Source organism: Vicugna pacos, chromosome 6, assembly GCF_048564905.1.
Source record: "Vicugna pacos chromosome 6, VicPac4, whole genome shotgun sequence".
NCBI classification, from domain to species: Eukaryota; Metazoa; Chordata; class Mammalia; order Artiodactyla; family Camelidae; genus Vicugna; species Vicugna pacos.
Genome location: NC_132992.1, coordinates 50,124,610 through 50,148,559, shown reverse-complemented (window position 1 = coordinate 50,148,559; position 23,950 = coordinate 50,124,610). Strand labels below are relative to the sequence as shown.

The following is a 23,950-nucleotide window of genomic DNA, read 5'->3' as shown; positions in this document are numbered from 1 at the left end:
TTCACGTCAAATGCTACCTTTTTACCTGGTACCCTTCTTGAAATGCATAACATCTTTTGGCACCTCTTTTATGGAATAGATATCTTACTTTATAATGTAAAACTATTGGGCCCTGGTATTGTTTCTTCAATAGGGACTGTAAACTCCTTAAGAACAGGTATTATTTCTTATTCATTTTATGTTCCCTGAGATACCAATTTCAGGGAGAGGCATGCACTCAGTGCTCAATTACTATTTGTCGAATTACACTAAATATGTAGGAAACCAAACTAATAAAAATGTATATATACCTATATAGAAAAAATATTCAATAAATCACTGATGCCTGTACATCAGAATGTACAGAATAAAGAATCCATTGTTCCTGCTGTATCGTTTGTTTTATTACAAGACTCAATAATAATATTTATTTTTAGAGAATTTCTTCAAATTTTACAACAAAACATTAATGTGATGTTCCCAAATGCTCTGTGAGTTGGTCAGAACAGATGATAGCATCCTCATTCTATAGACTAAGAAACTGTAGCACAGGGATTTGATAACCAACCTGCTTAAGGTAACATGACTGATGACAAACCAGAACTAAAATCAGGGTCTTTTGACATTTGTCACCATAACAAACTATCTCCTAGTCCCAGTATTGTTTGTTTGGAGATATACAGTGAATTAATATATTAATGGAATTTAATGATATAAGTTCTATTTTATCTAAAGTTATATGTTAAATGTATTCTGCTGGATATTCTGAAAAATGATGGAAGATTGGAAGAACTCTTTAATAGGAAAAGAAGAAATGCCAATAATTAGAATGTATCAGTTATTTGCAATTATATATATGCATATGCATAATCAGTTGTGTATATATGTATATAGGTGGATATCATCATGTATACGTATATAACATCTGAATAAAAATTCTAGGCACATAATTGTCTCTTCCAACCTTTTGGTGATTTTAGAATAAGGGTTTCCAGTGACTCTCTCCAAGGCCATACTCTTTTCTTGACAATAAATCATTAATCCCTGTATCATATAGTAACTCAAAGGAGACAACATTGAAAAAGATTTATGTTCTCCTCAAAAATTAATCACTTATTTTAGTTTGAAATTATATGTAACATAACAGCATAAAATAAAGCTCACGTAACTACAACCAGTTCAATTATTCTAGTGTTTGTATACAGCTGCCTGCACATGAATAAGCCAAATTCATATTCTTTGTGACACTTTGCAATTTGGACCTAGAGTCATACTGGAAATTACACACGGAAGATACGGTGTTTAAACTTCAACAGTCAACTCCATTTATCCCTAGTACTGAATGTAAGTGCAAAGGAAGAATTGAAAATGCCATGGTGGTAACATGAAACGTTCTGATACTGAAAAAATATCTAAAAAAATTTTTTCTGACACACTCACACTGAGAACCTGGTGTGACTAAGAGGTTTAAGTGCAGGCAAGTGTACTGATGTTGCCAAAGAAATGGCAGGGCTTAGCTGGAAAGAAAATCTATGTTTGCAACATCTCCAAAAAACAGTTTGTTAAGAAGTTCCATGACTATTTCCATCTGGCTAAAAATATCAGAGTGAATTCCTAGAATGTTAATTATGTGTTGAAATGGACAGAAAAAGGTTTCATAAAGAGAGAATTTAAATATGTCAAAGATGTAGAGGAGATTACTGTTTATATTTATGATGAATAGACTAAGGAGAATGTAATGTCTTTTTGCAAAAGATTTACTATTATTTCTACTGCTATCTCTATAAATGAATTTATCTCTATCTTTTAGATTAGAAAAATATTGATTTTGCAACTTGGTAGGCTAAGAGCAGTGCCCTATATGAAATGTAATCTCTCCTGTTAAAAGGGAAAGTTTTGTTTTAAAAATTGTTGACAAGGGGAACATTTCAGTCTTTTAAAATAGTTTTACTAATACAATTTTATTTGTCACATGTTTCAGAATTTTTTTTTTTACATTTGGATTTCTCTTCTTTATTGCTCTGATTTGGTTGAGTCTTTACTGTTGAGAATCATGCAGGCGGAGTGCCTTTGTTAACAAGAGTGTAGGCTTCCCCAGTCAGTCATGCTGAGTTTATAACTGTGCTTCTGTTTCCTTTTCACTTTGGAATTCATTCCTTCAAGTGCATTAATTTAACAGAGCTATGTAACATGCTGTTATGAGCCAGGCAAAGTGCTAAGAACTGGGAATGCGATGTGAACAAGATGGACAACACTGCCCCTTATCAAGTTAGCATCATCTGTTTAAATGGGCCTTTACTTTTTGATTTTTAAGGTGATCTAGTCTCAGTCTTCTGGGTGGGAAATAAACAGCACCAAACCTTGAATGAAAGATCTATGTGTGTGCCTCTCAGTAGCTCTATTCCATGTTCAGTTAATACATCTTAAATATATCCCACCTTAGTATTTCTGCATGTTGATTCCACTCCCATTTTGCATGGCAAAACTTACATAGGAATCATATTGAAAACAGGATAGCATCTATTCCTACAGAACATTCTTAGAAAGTCTCAAAGAATTTAGCTCATTAATCCAGCATCCCTTTATCATGTGAAATTGTTACAACAACCAACATGCGGTTATCACAAACGGAAGGAAGGCAGTAGCTCTGCCGAAAGGATACTGAAAGGCTCTGCAAAGGTTACTTGCTCAAAGGACCCTCTCTTTTCTCAGTTCTGATATTCTGAAAACTTATTAGTAAAAAGTAATAAAGCAAATGTATTAAAAATTCTGAAGATGTAATATAAGCAAACCATTTTGTGTGTGTGAGGTTAGCTCTGAACTGCAACTTAAATTTAATTAAAAAAAAAAAAAGAAATATACTTATTACCAGGAGCTTAAAGAAATCTGTGATGCTGTGCAGTCAATTGAGAAAGAAGCTATATTGAAAAAGTCTGTGGTTAAATATGCCCATTTCTAAAGAAGCTATTACAAGCCTGACTTTCCTTATCCTTAAGTAAAGTAATGCTTATCTGATTAGATACCGCAAGCAAACCTTCCAAAATTGAGTTGCAACTATAAAGGAAGAGTAACCTAGAAATAAAATCATGGGATTTGGAGGACAAGCCACATTTTATTTCAACTATATTCTGCTCCTAAACTGTAAAAATTGCTGTCAAATTCAATGACTTTGTGAAGCAACGGTTTTCATGGTGATATTATAGTCAAAGTTGTTAAAGTTATTTAACTTTTATTTAACCAATTACTAAATTGCAATAGAATGTTTCTATTCACAACTAATGTGAAGGGCTTCTTTCAGATGATGGATGCATTCATGCCTCTATTCATATACCCACTTATCCATCCATTCATTCAACAACTACAAATGAGTGATTTCTAGGAGCTAGGCATAAATCTTACGTACTAATAATGCGTAAACAGACAAAAATAACTACTCTTATAGAGCTTATATTCCAGTGGAAGTAGAAATACAAGCACCACCACTACCACCACAAACAAGGAGTATAACCACAACTAAATAAATTGTATTATGTGTTAAACTGTGACAGTGCTATGGAAAAAAATACAGCAGGGGAGAAGGCAGTGCTGGAATTGTACAGTGATCTGATATCTTTTGCCCTTAAGAGGTTTGAGAATGATTTAGGAAATAAATTGACAACCATTCATGATAAAGCAATAAAGAGAAAACATTCATTCTCTATCAAATTGCCAAATGATAAAAATTACCTAAAAATTTATCTTTTTATCCTTTTCCCATAATAGGGGTTATGGGGCAGAAAAAAATGAAAACCAAGAATGGCATATTATCTAGAACTGATTAGAAACAAAGTAGCTCTCAAATGATTAAAGAAAGCTGGAGTTTATTGTTAATAAATAGAATTTTAAAATATAAAATATTAAAATTCGTATTTCAAATAGGAAATCTTGATATTGAAAATTATGTGTGCATTTATGATTGTTGTCCATATCTTCCTTCTGCTAGGTGTCACATTTTTCTTTAGGAGATAGATGAAAGTGACCATTTTTACATAAGCTCTCACTTTTTGACCACAGAAAATTCAGAGATACATTTAAGCCATATGGAACTTCTGTTGTGTCAAATACATTTAAAAAGAAGAAAATCAGAAATACAAAAATCAAATTACTGCCTACTTATGAAAATATTTGTTATTTATATTGTATTTGATATTTATATTGTTAGCTCACATTTAGAATGTTTGGATGTCGGCAAATCTGCGTTAGTTACTTGCAACTATAGTTCAATTAGTTGCCTTAACTACATATTGCAGACCAATTCACAACTGGGTGTCTAATGACTTTATACTGTCCTATAATGAACAGGACATGTCACAATTTTGCATATGGGCAGAAATGGAACACATATTTAAGTATATAATGATTTTTACAATCTTTATACAAATATGTATAAATCTTTAAATTAGATATCATTTGGACAATCTTTTGTGCAAATATTTTTAATAAATGTAACACATATTTAAGAAACTCTTGCAAATGATGAATATTTTACACACTTTACCTTATATGATATGCAAGATAACACTATGAACTAAATATTATTACTATGCTCAATGTAAAATAAATTTGTTATGTTAAGTAAGGGCAAACACCCTGGGTATGAGTCTTAGCTCCACCATTTATAAGCTATTTCATCTTATTTATTTACTCTTCTATATGCCTCAATTTTCCCATCTGTAAAATGGGGATTATTATAGTATCCACTCACAGACTAATATGAGAATTACATGAACTAAAACGTAAATTTCTCAGAACAGTGTAGTCACAGATTTATCATCCAGTGTACATTAACTGCTGTGGTGGTAGTAGTGTCGTAGGTAGGATCTAAAGCTTAAAGAAGCTAATATGATGTAACTGGAAAACAACTGAGATAAATAGAAAACAACTGAGCAAAAGAACAAAATCAAGTCTCTGACCTTCAAATCTTGTATCTTTCCATAATTCTATGTGATCTATTACAGCTTGAATAATTGAAAAGTTGTCTCTTCAGATGCAGAAAAAAAAATCACACGTGTGTGTGTGTCATCAGAAAGATTTGTATTTTAAAAGTATTTCAAAATGTAATTTTACTTGGAATTTTTCTCATCTTTTGCTTTTTAAATTTTGAAATGATTATTTGAGACTTCATCAGTTTTAGATGCTTGTGCCTTTGTTACATTGTTGTGCAATCACCTTTAAGAAAATGGATTCAGGATGTAATATTTTGATAGAAAAAATCAACAAATTAAAAAGAGCACAAACGTTAGAAAAATAAATAAATAAAAATAAAAAGAGCACAATATATATTGAATCAATTTCACACAGTTTCTTCATGTGTATAAATTAGAAATAAACCGTGGGCCCTAGAACTGGCTCAACATTAGTGTAATATATACTTTCCTTTCTTACTACATGATATCATTTTTGGTGCTAGTTTGTGATGGGGGTTGTATGAAAGGAAAACATTAGCAAGGACTTATCATTACTGACAAGCATCCCTACCTTCAAAGTGGGTGACTGGAGTAAAGGAATATAAGAACAACACACAACTCCACGCCTGTTTTTCCGTCTTCTCTTCTGCGTACTTAGGACTTGACAATCAGCTCAGATTCCTTCTTAGTGCATCTTCCTGATTATTGTTTTATTGATTTTGACTTTACTGAGTCTTGGTTCACAAAAGTAAATAAACTATAACAATTCTGGAAAATCAGTGGTAGACTTTTGTGTTTCTTAATGACTCATGATCCATAAAGGCTACCCTTAATGACACCAGTAAGATAGATCGACACCATATCTCTAAGGATAATGGCCACTTCCAAGCGATTCTAAGCCACCAATTAAACACAGGCCTCACATCAATTCCCCTTTGGATTATGGAGCTCAGTTTCCCTCTCACTGACTAATTAAGAAGTGAATACCAGGAAATTAGGATGCCTAAAGATACATGCTGAACTTTGCTGAGCTTTTACAATTGGAACTTGGAGGATGAATTAGATTTTATATACCATTCGCTTATGCTTAGGGAAGTGCAGATCTTAAAGATGCTTTTTCTCTGACTGTTACATTAACAAAGGTGAGTCACGCTAGAGGGAGAGATAATGGGAGGCTTTAAATGAGCCGTAAAGCCAGTCTATTGACTAAAACTAATTACTTTGCACTAGTGGTTGACTATGATAACAGAGTACTAGTTTTAGTACACCGTAGAAAATTATAATTATGTGATTATGCCTTCCATGTAGGTAAAAACCTAACCATTGTTTTTCTATTAAAAAAAAATTGATACCTACTTTGCCATCGTGGATTGAACAGTAACTCAGCCCCGTGCTAACCAAAACTGTTAAATAGCTCACTGTGCCAGTGCTCGAGGAGACTGCATGAGGTTTTTAAAATGCAATTTGGTTAAATCTGAGAAGGGAATGAAAGTAAAGCATTGGAATACTACCATACATGTACGTGGTTTCTCTTACTGCAGGGAGGATGAAACCTTGCATTTTGAGAAGAAACAAAATCTTTGGCCAACATCTCATGAAATATCTTTTATTTAATATTGGGTGACAAAGGGGTTTATTATAAATTTGAGGGCCTATGTAATTCTGATACGTAACCACGTAATTCTTTGGGCACAGATTTTTTCTTCATAATCATTACTATGAGATTCTGAAAGCAAATGTACTACCATGCATTTGCAAGTGCCAAATTATTAAGTGCATTAATGATTTTAGGCTATTGGAGTTCCACTTAATGCACTGAAGTAGCAATTTACTAAATGGACTCAAGTGGCCAGAAAGATCTAATGCACCCCACAAAGATAAGCACTCAGTCACTTCATTTCCATTTGGATCATCTGTATATTCAAGGAGAACAGAATTCTGGGAGTTAAAAATGATCATTGTGAAACAAAATGACAAAAATACGCCATTACATAAGCAATTCGGGAACTACGTTTTTCTTGAGAAGTCAGAAATTTTAAAAGGCCTATTTTGAGAATATTAAATTCATTAAGTTTGATGTGACAAATTGTAGTCCACAAAGTGAGGCTTTTTAGAATAATAAAGATCCAAAGTAAGAACAATCTTGATAAACAGAGGAATGTGACGTTCCTCAACAGAAAAGGGAAAATAAACCACTGCTGAGCAGAGAGCTGAACATTCAAGGTCATTCAGTTAACAAGCAAGAGATACACTCGACCTTCCGTATAAACCTAATGTTACCTTCTGTAAAGATGTGCACAAGAGTATAAATATACTATATGTATTGAATATTTAAAGATACTTTGATTAATGTGGTTTGTTGTAATTTCATATTTCCATCCAGGCTTCAAAGTGCACCACATACAATCTCCCCTGAGTTTGCCTTTCTAACTGAAAATAAGTTTACCTTAAGAATTATTGATACAGAATCTTGCAACTAGCTATCTTTATGCAAATCTATTTTGAAATGTGGTTATAATTGATGAATATCAATGAATACATTTAATAATCAAGTCTCTTGCATGAATATCCCTCAGTTATAGAAATAAGTTCATCAAATATTAAGTGAGATCCAAAATTCTTTTGAAGTAGATTCTATAAATACTTTATTTCATAGTCTAGGAAATTTCCTTATGTTTTTGCTATCCACGGTTGATCACACGAAATAAAGACCCACATAGGATATTTCAGGTAGTGAAGAGTAAGATTAAGGGTCTAAGAGACCCTGAATGTCACATATATTTAAGAGGAAATTTTATGTGGCTAGAGATTAGAATTCTTTCTGGATCCAAGACTTTGCTAAAAGCACCTGAGTGCAGGACTGCAAGGATGTGCGTGGTAGTGCTCTCCGTTTACAGTAGCTCAGTGGTTCTCTGTGTGTCTGTCTTCATCTGCATATCTGTGACTGTAGCATTTCCTCTAGACCACTGAACATGACTGGGACATCACTTTGATTACATTTTACAACAGCACTACATCCTGGTAGAAGCTACCTTCTACTCTCTGAACCACCTCAGATTATATTTGATAATGTTATCAAACCAACTTCTTTAGAGAGGACTGCAGAGTGTGCTAAACAATGGAGAACTGGCAGTGGAAACTGCTCCCGACTTGAGCCTTGAACAACACGAGGGTTAGCAGCACTGAATCCCTGCGTAGTCAAAAATCCACACATAACTTTTGATTCTACCAAAAGGTCAGTGCTAATAACTTACTTACCAATAAATAGTCAATGCACACATATCTTGTGTGTTATACGTATCATATACTGTATGCTTACAATAAACCAAGCTAGGAAAAACAAAATAGTAAGAAAATCACAAGGAAGAGAAAACACATTTACAGTACTGCAGTGTATCATTACTGCAAGTTTACACTGTTGGCTTACAAGATGAATTGTCTGTCTGTCAGTACCTGCATAAATACTATCTTATGTGATACAAAGCACTATGGATGCTATGCATATTACCAACACTAGACATCAAAAGTGAAAAGATAATGTGAAAAGAAATTCATACTTATTTACAACATAACAGCTCATGCATGATAACAAAGCAGCAGCCCTATGATTGCTCTATGGTAGCCTAGCCTGGACACTAGTGAATAAACTGTTATACATTTTTGTGGTATACAGTACTACAGCTGTATTCATAAGAAAGTATTGGAAACACTGTTATACGTTTAAAAAAAGCCACTTACCTATGATAGACTGTTACTAATAACACAACTATGTAAACAGATAAAAATAACCACTCTTAGAGAGCTTATATTCCAGTGGAAGTAGAACTACAAGCATCACCACTACTACCACAAACAAGGAATATAACCACAACTAAATAAATAAACTCTATTAAATGTTGAACGGTGACAGTGCTATGGAAGAAAATTCAGCAGGGGAGAATGAAGTGTTGGAATTGTACCAGACTGTGATATTATTTGCCCTTAATAGGTTTGAGACAAATGTCAAAAGACCCTGATTTTAGTTCTGGTTTGTTATCAGTCATGTTACCTTAAACAGGTTAGTCAGAAAATTCCTGTGCTATAGTTCTCCAGTTATGAGAGAGATAAAGGCATACTGTATGGTAATGTAATTCTTCGCAAGCAATATAAAACAGTAAGAAAAATAACACATTATTAATTTTATATTAAACATCAATCACATTATGCCTATGTAAGGAGAGGCTAGCCACATCAATACAAGTCTTGCACAGGATGTCCTACCCAATGAATGTTTAGGTGATGATGATGATGATGATGACATAAAACATCTCATATAGCTCTTGCCGTACAGTTATTAGATTTTCACACAAAGACACACACAATGGACAAGTTTATTAACTGCATACATCATGATGATTATTTAGCATTCATTAAGTGGAAGTAAGTTATCATAAAAGTCTTCACCCTTGTCATCTTCACGTTGAGCAGGCTGAGGAGGAGCTGGAAGAGGCGGGGCGGTCCTGCTGTTTGAAGGGTGGCAGCGGCAGAAGAGGTGGAGGAGGCAGAGGAGAGGCAGGAAAGGCAGCCACATGTGGTGTAACTTTACAGAAATACTTTGTAATTTCTGTCTGACGTTTTGCTTTTTCATTTTTCTAAAAATACTTCTATACCTTACAAACCCTTCCACCTTTTACTTTTGTGTCAGTGCCCATATCATAGAAAGTCCATGTTGTAGAAGAAGTCATAAGCGATCTTGAACAATCATAATCTCTCTGCTAGAGTATCCGGGGCCAATTTGGTTTGTTGGCACAGCTTCCTCTACGTCTTCCTCCTTATTGTCTAGCACTGATTTGGAAGCACTGTCTTCTGTTAATTCCTCTGATGTGGTGTCTGTTGACTCTTGAATTTCTCCAAGATCAATATCTTGAAACCCTTCACCCACCACCTTTTTTTTGCCACATCCATAATCTCTCATGGTTTTCTTGATTGGATCTGTTGTAAATCCTGTAAGGTTATGCACGTCTGAACACAGTTTTCTCCAGTAGGAATCTGTTGTTCTGGGCTCGATGGCTTTCATGAATTTTTCTGTAACAACAATGACATCTTCCATGGTGCCAGATTTAAATAATATTCTTTCTAAAGGGGTTCTCTTCCATAGTGTTGACAATCCTTTCAATATAGAACCACGTGTAATGAGACTGACAGGTCCTTCATAACCCCCTGACCTAGAGGTTGAATTAGAGATGTGTTTGGGGGCAAGTAGATCACTTCAACACATTCGGGGGGTTCTGGGCGGCCAGGGGCGTTATTAATATCAAAAGAACTTTAAAAGGCAATCACTTACTGGCAAGGTACTTCCAGATTTCAGGGACAAAACATTGATGGCACTAACTCAGAAAAGCATTCTTGTTGTCCAAAAGATTGGCAGTTAGTGTTTATCTTCTCCTTTTAAGTCTCAGGGGTTAACAAACAGCTTTATAGATAGGGCAGTCCTGCTCACAAACCCAACTGCATTTGCACAAAACAGTAGAGTTAGCCTATTCCATCCTGCCTTAAATCCTAGCGCTTGCTTCTCTTCCTTTGTGACATTTGCTTCCAGAATAGGGCACCTTCATCTGCATTAAAAACCTGTTCAGGCAGATATTCTTTCCCCTCAATGATTTTCTTAATGGCATCTGGGAACTCACCTGCTGCCTCTTAGCAGAAGCTGCTTCTCCTGTTATCTTGACTTTCTTTAAAGCCAAACCTCTTTCTAAAATTATCAAACCATCCTCTGTTTGTGTTAAAATCTACAACTTTAGGTCCTTCACCTTCCTAATTATCTTGGGTAAAGTAACTATGAGAAAACAACACTGGGATACCATGTAGATAAAATTCAATTCATGTTAGCAAACATCTAGTAAGCACCAACTACATGGAAAATATTGTCGGTCTTTTCTTTGCCCGAGACATCAGAAATCAGGATAGTTTCAAATGGGTCAGTTTTGTGCTCCAGTCATATATGAACTTAGAGGTGTTTTTTTCCAAGTTATAAGCAGTTTTATTGCTAAAGGTCCCCATTTGTAGAGATTCTAAGACCTTCATGGTCACCCCACAAGTCGCTTCCTTATGAAGCCGGCAGCAAGAAAAGAAATTTCACTCACGCCTGCATGTGAGCAACTTTTTCAGTCCCAAAGAACACCACATCTGTTAAAGTCTCGCTTTCAAATTCATCATGAATAAAAAAAAAGAATTATTAAGTCAAAATGCTATATATTATAAAAGAGAGTTCCCTTTAAAACAGTCATGAGTTAAAAGTCAAAATTTTTATAAGGTTGACTACCAAACACCTTGAGGACCACGCCCTGTTATGAATGGCTTTGTTCCTATAAAATAGCTTGCATTTAAAACACTGCATGGTGGGTGCTTGCTCTAAATGTCCTCATGCTTCTTTTGGTGAGTAAATTAGAAATTAGAATCAGCACACACACACACACACACACACACACACACAAATACCCATGCTTAAAAAAACCCGCTATGCTTTATGTATACTTTATTTGTGGCCTTTCTAGGGACACATTTTAATACTCTTTGCAGAACTTTAGTCATGAGATGCTTAAAATATAACATTTATTTCAAAATCATTCTAAAGAGTAAAAGAAAACTATATTTCCTATATCAAAAGTCAAAACATGAAATACACAGAGGAAGAAATTAAATAGTAGATTTTTGAATTGTCCTTGTATGGACTTTATTCCTTGAATGTAAAATTTAAAAAAAAATACATGCTGATAACTAAATTTGCAAGAAATTTTTCTTAATGATAGAAAGGGAATTAGTTTTCAGATTCTCAGATTGTGTAAATACCATTTGCTGGAATTATATGCCTACAAAGTAAGGGCAAGGCAAAAGAGGAATGAGCCCATATTCTCCTATTCTTACTGTAGTAAATTGTCTCCACGTGTAGAAACTTCTGTGATGGCCAAATGACTGGGTGACAAACCTTTTTTCAAGTGTGGCAGTTTCTCAATCTTTGCTTTTAGCAATATGGAAGAACCAATTTTGTTGGCTAGTCAACCACTAACAATAATTTAATAATAAATGAAATTTATTAATTTTATGAGAATATTAATAAGTTGCTATGCGATACCTGACATGTAAGTCTGAAGGAGTTAAAAAACAGAAGCTGTTAAAAGCAAATCTCTCTTTTTAACGTTAATGAGTTTTTTCAGTTCTTACATCTATAAAAGTAAGTAGAATTGATGATGAGTGTTGTCTCATTTGCTCAATTATAATTTTTAAAACATAAAATCATTACTCTCAAACATAAAATGGACACCTGCCAAAGATTTTTCCAATTCCTCAATTCCTAAGGAACTCAGTAACAGTGTTCACGTGAGAATTTGACTTAAGCTTCGTATTCTTCACCAGATAAAAGTCTTTTTCATTGCCTCGAATGGGAATTGTTTGGATTGAAATTAGTCTTCTGTAATTTTACTTTTGACCCTACAGAGTTATAAAATAGCCTAGTTAATAGGAAGCTATGCAAATCTGTGCACCACTATAGAATCAGATGATCTGTGGATTTCCACTGAAACTACACCTGGTAATCACTTTTGCCCAATTGTAAGTAGTGAGAAACTTCTCATAATGCATACTAGCAACAAGTAATATAACAACATAATGAATGATTTGGGGAAAAATAGCACAGTCTCGTTCATTTTATTAAAATATGCATTTAAAATATTATTGTATTTTTTATGTTTGGCAATTATTTTTCTTTTTTAGCGGGTGGTAAGTAGGTTTATTTATTCATTTGTTTATATTTTTTAATGGAGGTACTGGGGCTTGAACCCAGGACTTCATGCATGATAAGCATGCACTCTACCGCTGAGCTATACCCTCCCCCAGTAATTATTTTTCAAACAATTTAATATGCTTCTGTTGCTTGGATCATAATTTATTTATAACTGCAATGCTAACATAACCCAGAAAAATATTTGTGACTCCTAGAGCCATACGGTCATAAGAAATACTTTTCTTTTCTAAAATTTTATGTCAGAGATATATAATAAAATAAACAGTTAAAGATATTCAGGCATAAAATATATTTAAATAAAGTACTCTGGAGAAATGCAATTGAAATACAAGTATAGAAAAAAAATCATGTAAAATTCCAATTATTAAAAAATGCTTTTTTGTGATTTCTAAACATAGATGATAACAGATATAAAATTGCTATTATATTAAAATTGCATTAAATGCATTGAATATATTTAAAATCAATGTAACAGCTTGATTTTAAAAGTTTAATGTTAACAATATGTTGTGTACCAGTAAACTTGATTTACAACAGATCGTAAGGTCTTAGTTTGCAGATTCCTGTTTTAAGCCAAAATGTTTGTGTTGGTTTCTCAGACAGCAGTAGAACAGAGAAACACCCCTATATATGAGCAAAGAATAGCTTCTCTAGAAGCCCCTTTCCAAAACTAAAAGCACTTTTACTTTTTATACAGAATAGTCACTTGGTCAAGAGACTAGTGTTTAGTTATACAACCTTTGTAGTAAAAGAAAGAAAGGAAGAAGGTGGTTGGGATTAGGTATCAACTAAACCTACCTTAACTGTGTAACACAACGCCATAAATGTGTTAGAGTTTTGCCTTTCTCTCTACTGGGGAAAAGTGAGAGTGAGTTTCTCTGTCACTTCTTTTCTCTGCCAAACACCACTTGGTACTGAGAAGTACTAAATTTCTCTTTGTGAGTAATGAAAAGAAAAAGTGTCAACTGAATTCCAAATGTAAAACTAACCCATTAAAAATGATTACAAGATATTGTTTGTCTAATCATCTTCAAAAGTATATTCCAGGTCTGTGATCACATATCTCTATTACCTGTGAAAAAATTCATTAACAAAAAACAGACTTATACTAATAAAATCCCACTTAGGGGGAAAAAACTGACATTACTTAATTCTAATTAATATAGAAAGCTAAACATTATTTAATTTACTCGCTGCAGTTGTAAAGATGAAACATCAGTTTACATTATTATCTGATGAACCATTCACTAGTTAATAACCCTAGAAATAAGTAATGTTAGTGAAGGTCAAATTTATATTTGCTATTAAATATCAATTGCCCTTGAAAGAACACGTCAGTCTTCTCCAAAGCTGACTAGCCAGCACTTCAATGCCCTTGAATACCACAAATTCTAAATGAAAACAGAAGCATCTTACACTTACTTAGAAATGAATTAACCCTCAAATTCTAAGCACTTACATGTGAATAAATGATAAAATTGTATTAATATGACTGAGGTGAACAGCACCAAATAATGCAGACAAACAGAATTTCATTTGAAGCAAAAGAAAAATATATGTGTATAATTTTACATAAAACTAAATTTGTAAGAGTAAACTGCTGTAACGTTGCTCATATACTATGCTGACTAAAAGTTATGCTATGTCAGTCAAAGAACAAAAAATTAAAACCATACCTCTAAACATTACACCTCCTCTGAGATGGTCCCTGTCTGCCACCACCCCAATTCTATGTTAAGACACTTCCTCTAGGGCAAAGGGCTATGTATGTCTCCAATACTATAACCACTTGGACACACTTAATTTGGGTCTAGAATAGGGACCCACATGTCTCTTTTTGTGAATTTACTGCACATTTATAAACAACATTATATTATGGTGATATTTTTAAACATAAAAGATTGAAACTGAGAGAGACTACCCCTATACCTTACCTAGATTCTATCATTAACATTTTACTTTATTTGCTGTAATTGCTTTTTCAAAACTCTACCATATATCTATCCATCCATCAATTCATCAGTGTACTTTCTGATAATTACTTCAGCAGGCCTATCAACCTGTATTCAATACTCATTAACAGTCTGTTTTTTTCTTTTGCGGTAACATTTACATAAAATGAAAAGCACAATCATAAATGTGCATTTGCTCATGTGTCCATTAAAGAATTAATATGCTTGTGTAATCCAGAAGCCATTCAAGGTATAAAACTTTATCATAACTCCAGAAAATTCCCTCCTGCCCTTCCCAGTGAATCCTTACCCTACTTTCAATGAAACAACCATTGTTTTTTATTTTTTTCGCCACTGATTTTTCTTTTGTTATAAATCTTGATATAAAGGATATCATACCATATATGGATGTATAACTTGTCTGGCTCAGCAGTTGGATGAATTGATGGAGTGGTTCATTCCTTTTCATTGCTGAATAGTAGAACTTCATTGTATGGATAAAACACCACAGTTTGTTTATTCATTGTCTTACTGATGAGCAACTGGCCCATATCCAGCATTTGCCTGTTGTGAATCAGGCTGCTATGAATATTGCTTTACAAGTGTCTTATAACTATCTGTTTCCATTTCTTTTGGGCAGACACCTGTGAAGAATTGCTGAGCTAAAGGGCATGTATGTGCTGGAAGGTGTGTAGTGGTATCTCACTGTTTTACTGAGCATTTTGTGTAATATGTGCTCAAGAAAAAAACTTCATAAAATACAGGTATAGAGAAAAATAAAATATGTAACAGTCATAACCACTGTTAACATTTTGACATATGTCTTTCAGAATTTCTTCTCTAAATATATATGAACACTGATACTTGGATTAATTTTTAATTAAAGTTATCAAAAATGTTATTAAGAATCAGTTATATACAGGGATATAGTAGAGAGCATAACAAAATTTACATGGGGCTTACAATGAAGAGTAAAAATAAGCCTTACACATATGGGTGTCAAGCACGAGATTTGATGTGCCTTTGCTTGAATTAGCTCATTGAATCCCCATATCGACCCCATGAAGTAAAAATAACTTGCCTAAGTTTACACAACTCAGACATGGAGACAAGGCATAGAAAATAAATGAGCCCAAGAAGGCGTGGCCCAGGCCCCTGACCCTCAACCCTGTACTGTAGATGTGCACCAGGACACTATTCACACTGGACTGTATGTAAATTGTGCCTCTGCGACTGTGCAAAGCAACTATCCTTAGAACCTCTTATACTGAGACCATGGCAGATATGTGTAATCTGCTTTCCCTCTAATCATATATAATAAATATAATCTTGCATCATTTTTGATGATTTTAAAGTAGTTCATTTTAATATAATTTATTTTTAAAATTGCTTCTAAATAAATATGAACCCCTCTGTTATGAACCATGCTCACTATACATATTTGAACATACATCTTTGTACTCACATCCTATTGCTTCCTTAGAATACATTTCTATAAGTAGCCTTGCTGAGTGGAAGGACAGTCATATTGAAAACTTTTACACATTTCTGGGTTTTCCTCCCAAAAGATGCCAATATATATTAATAGAAAGTTAGAGTAGCCATTTTCCAAAATCCCTTATGATACTGGATAAGTCCCTTTAATCTTTGTCAATCAAGTATTTGAAATTTAATATTATTTAATGAATAGTTCTTAAATTTCTATTTTTACTGGAATGTTAATATCTTCTTTTGTAAGGAAACAGTTTGTATGCTGGGCCCACTTTTAAATACAAGTACATATACAAGATTGTCATTACTCAATAAGTTACAGCTATGAAACAATGTTTTTAACACTTTGTTGGCACATTCCCATCAAACTTTTTGAAGTTTCTTTCATTGATGAATTAAACAGATTTTAAATATTTATATGATCTTTTTAATTTCTATAGAATTTGTAGTAATGACTCCATTCTGGTATTACTTCTATACTGGTTATTAACAAGCAATTATTTTAATAACAGGTAAGTTCTGTCCTATATTGGCATCAGCTACATTGACACCAAACTTGTCACTAGACCAAACCAGTCAGAGGATCAAGATACAGAAAGTAAAAAATTGTTACCATGAATTGTTCTAACTTTTGTTTACTGGACTCACATATTCATTTATATTTATTGAAAGCTTCTAAGAATCAGTCATTGCTTTTAGTGCTGGGCATAAATCAACTAAAAAGCAAAAGAAAAGAAAACAGAAAGAAAGAAATCCCTGTCCACAGAAACTGACACCTCAGTGGGAGAAGGAGATTAAAAATAGTAAATAAATTATATACTAGTTTATAAGGTGATAAGTGCTCTAGAAAAAAAAAGAATAAGAAGGAATTGAGATGGGAGATGGAATGGTGGTAGGGTTGCAATTTTAAGCAGAGAAGATGAGGGAAGGACTAAGAATAATTTTTAAGCAAAATTTGAAGAAAGTACATTATGGGGTATATTTATCAAGTAGTAGTTCGGTTTAGGACTCTACTTGTCTGGGTCTTTGTTATCTCCTTGATGTTTATATGGGAGACAGGTCTATATCTAAGTAACATGATTTATTGTTTTGCTTTTTTAACTCTGCATCTGGAAAGCAGTGCAATACCTTTTAAGTTCTTTAAAATTTATAGAGGGACAAAATAAAAGAAAGGTTTATTTGTGGATAATATACTTGAAAATGGTGTGATTATAATAAAAACTTCAAAACTTTTCTATATATTTTAAGGCACAAAATGTAGAGAACAAGCAATGCTTTCCTTGTTTCAATGAAAACTGTTGTTTTCTGTGAAACTGTGTTGTGGAAGTCTTAGTAGAAATCTGTTTTTGATTTAAAATGTATTCACAGTCGCATTCTGAGGAAGCAATCTGTTATGAATTCCCCTTTTCAAACTGAACAGTAGTGGGCACTGCTTGCAAATCCATCATGCTCCATCGCATACATTAAACTGCTTAGCAAGTTCAAGTGGTAATTTTAAAGGGAACATATATTATTAAAAACATTCCACTATTTGTTCAGTAATTTAGAAACTCTGTAACACTAGTGCATTTATTTCCTCCTATGTTTCTGGTTTTAGTTATTAAAGGTAATTATAAATAAAACTTGAAGAAGCATTAAATTTTTTGCATAGATTTTTACTCCTTTGGAGTTCTGCTAGTGAAAATTGGCATTAAAAGTCTAGCTTGAATGAAATTCTATTCTCTTATTCTCAGTTATGCATCTCTGTAAAATTCTATGGGTTCATTTATAGTATATTGAGTGTTCTAAAATTAAATACTAGAGAATTTCTATACATTTGAAAATAGATTTACTGATTGTAAATTTTCCTTGAATCTACAAACTGAAGTTAGTTCACATAAATGCAACATATTGTTTGTTTTTCTCATGCTTGATATGCTTAAAGAAATGACGAGTCCTCCAAAAAGGTAGCATTTGCAAAGTTTCTTAAACAATTAAACACATGGAAAATAACTCATCCCATGGCTCTCAACAGTTAGAAAGCTTTCAAATAATGGAATACTAATTACATTTTTCCATTTTATTTAATTAAAACAGACAAATTAGATTCAACTCGATATCATATACTACTTGATAGAAGAACAACACTGCCTGTGAAGTAATTTTGCCAAAATACTGATTTATAGAAAACACAGAGACAGGGAAGTCTACTGAATAACACCACAGGAATGCAATCAACAGAACTCATACTGTGAAAAAGATCCTGGGCAAAAACTGGGTTTCTTCATCAAATAATTTGCCAGAATAAAAGAAAGAGGTGGAAGAAATAATAGATTAAAGAAAGATTCCATGTGCTTTATATTGACCAAGATTCAAATGTACAAACTGTAAATAATATGACATTTGTGCAATATTTGGAAATCTGAACCCTAGCAGGCTCTCTGATGAAATTATTAATTTTGGTAGCTGTGAGAAAGATATTAAAATTGTGTTAATTTTTTTTTAGAATTTAGATTTAGATATTAAAATATTTGCAGATGGAGTTGTATAAAGTCTATTTTTTTCCCTATCTGACTCTATTCTATACCCAAAATCTCTCATAGATGCACCTAATCTGCAGGACAGGACCATAATTCAATGCTCAAGAGGGCACTGAGCAAATACAATGTTTTAGTTTTCCAGCTAACAGGGTCTCCATTCTAAAATGGAATATTGAAGAAGTCAATTTATGTACAATATCTATGTCTATATCTATATATCTATGAACTAATTTAATAATAAGAAAATAAACATTAGTTATATCTTGCATTCCAATTTCTAATAACCTCACTATCTTCAGTGAAAAAACCTTGAAAAAATTAAATTACGGAGTTTTGTTGAGAACTTTCAGGAGTTTCTTCAAAATAAAAATAATTACTCCTATTGTAATATCTTACATGTTACTTTATCATTTTCAAGTGCCTTCTCCTAATTGTAACCTGTGTTCTTTACTATATACACACTTACACAATTTGGAATAGTCACTGTAACATGTATGTACGGGGATAGACAGGCTTCAAAACTCCAGAGTAACTTGCCCGGTCTGCTTGTAGCCTAGTAGATCTATGATTCAAAACCAAGAATCTTTGTCCTAAAATTTATACACTTTTTTATGGGGGAAAAGCATCTTTACTGAAATTCTGTTGTCCAACCTTTTTTTTTTTTTCAAACAGGATTTCAGAATATGAAGTTGGGTCCATATGCGCAAGTTAATTTGAAAAATAAAGACTGTAATAAATAAAAGGAAAGTAAATAATGCTACTTTGAAAAACTTTATAAATGAAGCAAATATAAAGATAATATGATTGTAACTGTATATAATTATACTAAGCATAAAATTTACAATCCAGATCTGAGGAGAAAAGGTGTAACTTTCTTAATTTGTCTATAACCAAACTCCTCTTTGCCCATGAAGCCCTATTTCTGCCAACTGAAAGAAAACTGAACTTTGGACTTAAGTAAACTCAGCAATTTGAAATTTATAATTTAGTCAATTTTTATTAAATATTCATTTGAAAGTTTCTTACCCTTTCCCCCTTCTTACCCAAGCATGAGGACAGGGGCATTATCTTCCACCATAGTCCTGTGAGCCAAGACATTGTTTCTTATGCTCATTGCCCTTGGCCCCAGGGTAGATCTATTTCAGCTTGCTAGTATCAACACATGAATTGCGAAGAAATGAGACAGGAGGAGAGGGGCAGGGCACAACCATTGAGGGAATGACACAGCAATTGAGGACAGGACAAACTGGTTAGACCCAAGATGTTGGGAGATTCAAATGCTAGTAGACTTTGAGCCTCATGGCACAATCACAGCAGGCATCATGACAGTTCCTAGGCTGACCATTAAAGGGCAATAAGTGTGCAGGGGGGCCCAGTTCCTGGAAGTCCCTGCCCCTTCCCCAAAGTAGTTGGAATAATCCTCCTACTTATTAGCATATGAAATTACCAAGCCCATAAAAACTAACAACTCAGAACCTGCAGGTCACTCTCTCTCGCCTTCTGAGACAGCCTGCACTCTGTCTATGGAGTGTGTATCTACTTTTAAACTAAACACCCCACACCTCTTGGCCTCTCTCCCTCTCGCCTTTGAGATGGCCCGGATTCTGCCCATGGGATGTCTGTGTCCTAAACCACTCTCTCTTCTGAGTGAGACAGACCCCACTCTATGGAGTGTGTATCTCCCTGAATAAACTTACTTTCACTTTACTATGCCTCTCTCTTGAATTTTTTTCCTGCATGAGACAAGTATGTATACGTACGACTGAAATCTTATGCTTTACACCAGAAATTGACACAACATTATAAACTGACTTTACTTAAATAATTTGGTGGGGTGGGGGGAAGAACCTATTCTCCAGCAACAGCAAGAGCAGAGAAGAGAGCCTTTGTTCAAACTGAAGAGGCAAGTAATTCTCAGATTCAGCTAATTATTAACTGGAATTTGCCAGATCTTTTGATATTTTAAGAGAGTAGAAAAACGTATTTCTTTGTAATTTTATTTTCAAGTATTGGCTCACTGTTTTTGTTTTTTGGTTTTTTTTTTTTTTGATAAGGGTCTATACAAAACATGTAAAATCAACATGGAGATGCTATTGGTGCAAAGGATGCCTGCTTATAATATTTGCTGTTTGGCTGCATTTCCAGATATTTGTATCTTATTTTTAAAGCTAATAAAGTGCTGCAGTAACTTTTTAATTTAACAGTGAAGCAATTAACATCTTTGTGATAATACTAATACTATAATTTTTTTTTATAAGCGTAGAGCATGTACCTTGAGTGTCAATCACTGGTCTCACTAGCAGTCATCTCTTACAGGTATCTAGCCATTAAGATTAAATGGTTCAGAAGAGTTAACTCTTACTTCCTCCCATCTACAGTTATCATTTCTTAGCTGAATCTGTGGGGTTCTTTTAATGACGATTTTTGAAATATCATTTAGATTTCTGTTCAGTCATCATAGACCTAAATATATGGGCATACTTGTTCTTTCTAAAAATTGCTACGGGAACAGCAAAAGGAGCATTTCTTTTAAAGTTATTAATCTACAGACACAAAGAGAACAGAAGAGTAGACAAGAACAAGAGATTTCAAAATACTTTTTTGAAGACGGAAAGCAGAGAGTGGTCATAATGACTGACACAGCAGAGAAAAGAACAGTGAAGGGGAAATGCTTACAGAAGAGAAGTCAATGAGTAGCCAGCTGCTTCATCCTATAGAAACTTTGACTTAGAAATTGATACAAAAGGAGTCAAAGTAAATGAGTGTGAGAGTGGACCTAAAACCTGGGATGATGGTTTAAGACATTAGAAGAAACTGGAGCTTCCAGTTTCTCTGCAACTCTGTGCAGGTGGAAACCACCAATCTCCCACTTCCGCGGGAGACATTGAGGCTGAGAGTCAACAGCATGAAATGTTGAGGTACTTTACACAAACAATGATAGTAAGTGAGACAGTATATACTAAATGTTGACATCTTCCCTCTGGCACTGTCTCTGGCTAAGTTCCATGCAACATAGCAGTTAGGTAGGTATTTCTTCAGCTAATAGATTACAGGAGTCATCTTTAGAAAAATTGAAGGGTCCTAGGAGAGGAAAAAAAAAAAACCTGCGTATAGTGAAACATGGTGTTCCAGTGAAACCCTAGCAAGTCACCATGAGCATGCTCTCACTCTCTCTCACACACATGCACACACACACACACAGTCTTCTATTTCAATCATCTTTTTCAGAATCTCACTCTAAATATGAAGGAATGTCAAGTAACACCAGATATTAAAAGAAAGCATCCAATACAGAAGCCAGTTTAAAGAAAACAAGGAGACAAACAACAATGCAAGAAGCAGACAAAAATCACAAGACTTTTGTCATTGTTCTTAGGGAGATAAAATAATGGATGCTACGAGAAGAGAGATTTTCAGAGAATAGGAAACAGCCATTGAGAGTTTAAAAAAGTCAGAAAATAGACCACAGAAAGGTCAGAGGAAATTAATAAAGTTTCTTCCAAAGTAGAAAAAAAAAAAGACATTAAACATAGAAAAGAACAAAAAGGCAATTAGAGCCCCAATCTAGGAGGCCAATTATCCAATGATAGGGTTTCCAGAAATGGGAAACAAAGGAAAGGAATTGAGACATATTAAAGAAGTAAATACAGGTGAATTTTTTTCACAATCCAGATCAAAAGAACTAGGATTCAGGAAAATGAATTAAAATAGAACTAAATCAAGAATGCACTGTGAAATTTTAGATAACCATAAAAAGAGTGAAATAAAATCCTGTATATTTATGGCTTTAACAATTATCAAGCTAATCACAAATCTGTTTCATCTATACCTCCCATCACTTCTTGCCATCCTATATTATTTTAGTTGCAGTTTTTAAACAACTTTATTGAGATAACAAACACAGTAAAATTCACTGGCTGTGAATGTACAATTCAATAAATGTTAGTGAATTTATAGAGTTGTGTACCATACCATGTTCCAGGTTAAGGACATTTCCACTGCCCTCAGAATATCCTTCATGTCCATTTGCAGTAATTCTACTCCCGCCCTCAACCCTAGGCAACCATTGATCTGCTTTCTGCTTTCTGTCTGGGTTGACCTCTGGATGTATCATATAAAATGAAGAGAATAACAAGCACTTCTTTTTGCATTTGGCTTTGTGCATTTAGCACAATGATTTTGAGGTTAATTCATGTTGTAATACGTATCAGTAGTTTATCTTGTTGTTGCTGGTTAATGTTCCATTTTAGGGACACACATTTTCCTCATCCCTTTACCAGTTGTGGATATTTGGCTATTAAGAATAATGCTCCTATGAACATCCACATACATGTCTTTGTACAGAAGTATGTTTTTATTTCTCTCAGGTACATTCATAGGAGCAGAACTTCTGATTTGTATGCTATATTCTTGTTTAACTTTGTAAGAATCTGACTATTTTTTAAAGTGACTGTAATATTTTACATCTCTCAGCAATGTAAGAGAGTTCCAGTTTCTACATGTTCTTGCCAACATTTGGTATTGCCTGCCTTTTTCATTACAACCATTCTATTGCATGTACAGTGGTATCTTACAAGGGTTTTAATTTATATTTCCCTTGATGTTGAGTATCTTTAAATATGCTTATTAGCCATTCATATAGCTTCTTTGATGCAATGTCTTTTCAAATATTTGTCCATATTTTAATGGTTGCTTGTCTTTACATATCCTGAATATACAATTTAAAAAAAGTTCCCCCCAAGTATTTTCATAATGCAATTTAAATTTTGAAATTCAATTTAAAAAATGGCAAAATCCAATTTGCAATTTTTTTTCTTTTATGACTTGTGCTTTTTTGTCATATTTGAGAATTCTTTTCCTAATCCAAAGTCATGGGGACTTTCTCCTATATTTTCTTCAGGAAGTCTTATATTTTAGCTATTGCATTTAGGCTTCCCTATTTTTAATTTCTGCTGTATTTTGACAGGAATTTCACTGAACCTATAAATAAATTGGGGAGATTGCAATTTTGACAATATTGAATTTCTGAATTATAAACATGAAATGTCATTTTATTTAGATCTTAATTTTTCTCAGCAATGTTATGTGTATTCAGTGTACAAATCTTAAACTTAATTTTTTTGTTGAACTGATGTCTAATTTATTTTTTATATACTATTATGAATGGAATTGCTTTCTTAACTTCACTGATAGATTATTTGTTGCTAACATATAAAAATACAACTGATTTTTGTATGTTGATCTTGTGTCAAAAAAAACTATCTAAACTTGCTTATTAGTTGA

At 33.6% G+C, this 23,950-nt stretch overlaps 1 long non-coding RNA gene and 1 other non-coding gene across 7 annotated transcripts in view; both read right to left on the bottom strand.

The window, feature by feature from the left end:
- LOC140696910 (uncharacterized) overlaps positions 1 to 23,950 on the bottom strand; it is a 136,005-nt gene that overhangs the window by 95,853 nt on the left and 16,202 nt on the right. The window lies entirely within an intron of this gene.
- TRNAD-AUC (transfer RNA aspartic acid (anticodon AUC)) lies at positions 12,720 to 12,792 on the bottom strand. The gene has a single exon. It is a non-coding gene; the product is annotated as a tRNA-Asp (tRNA).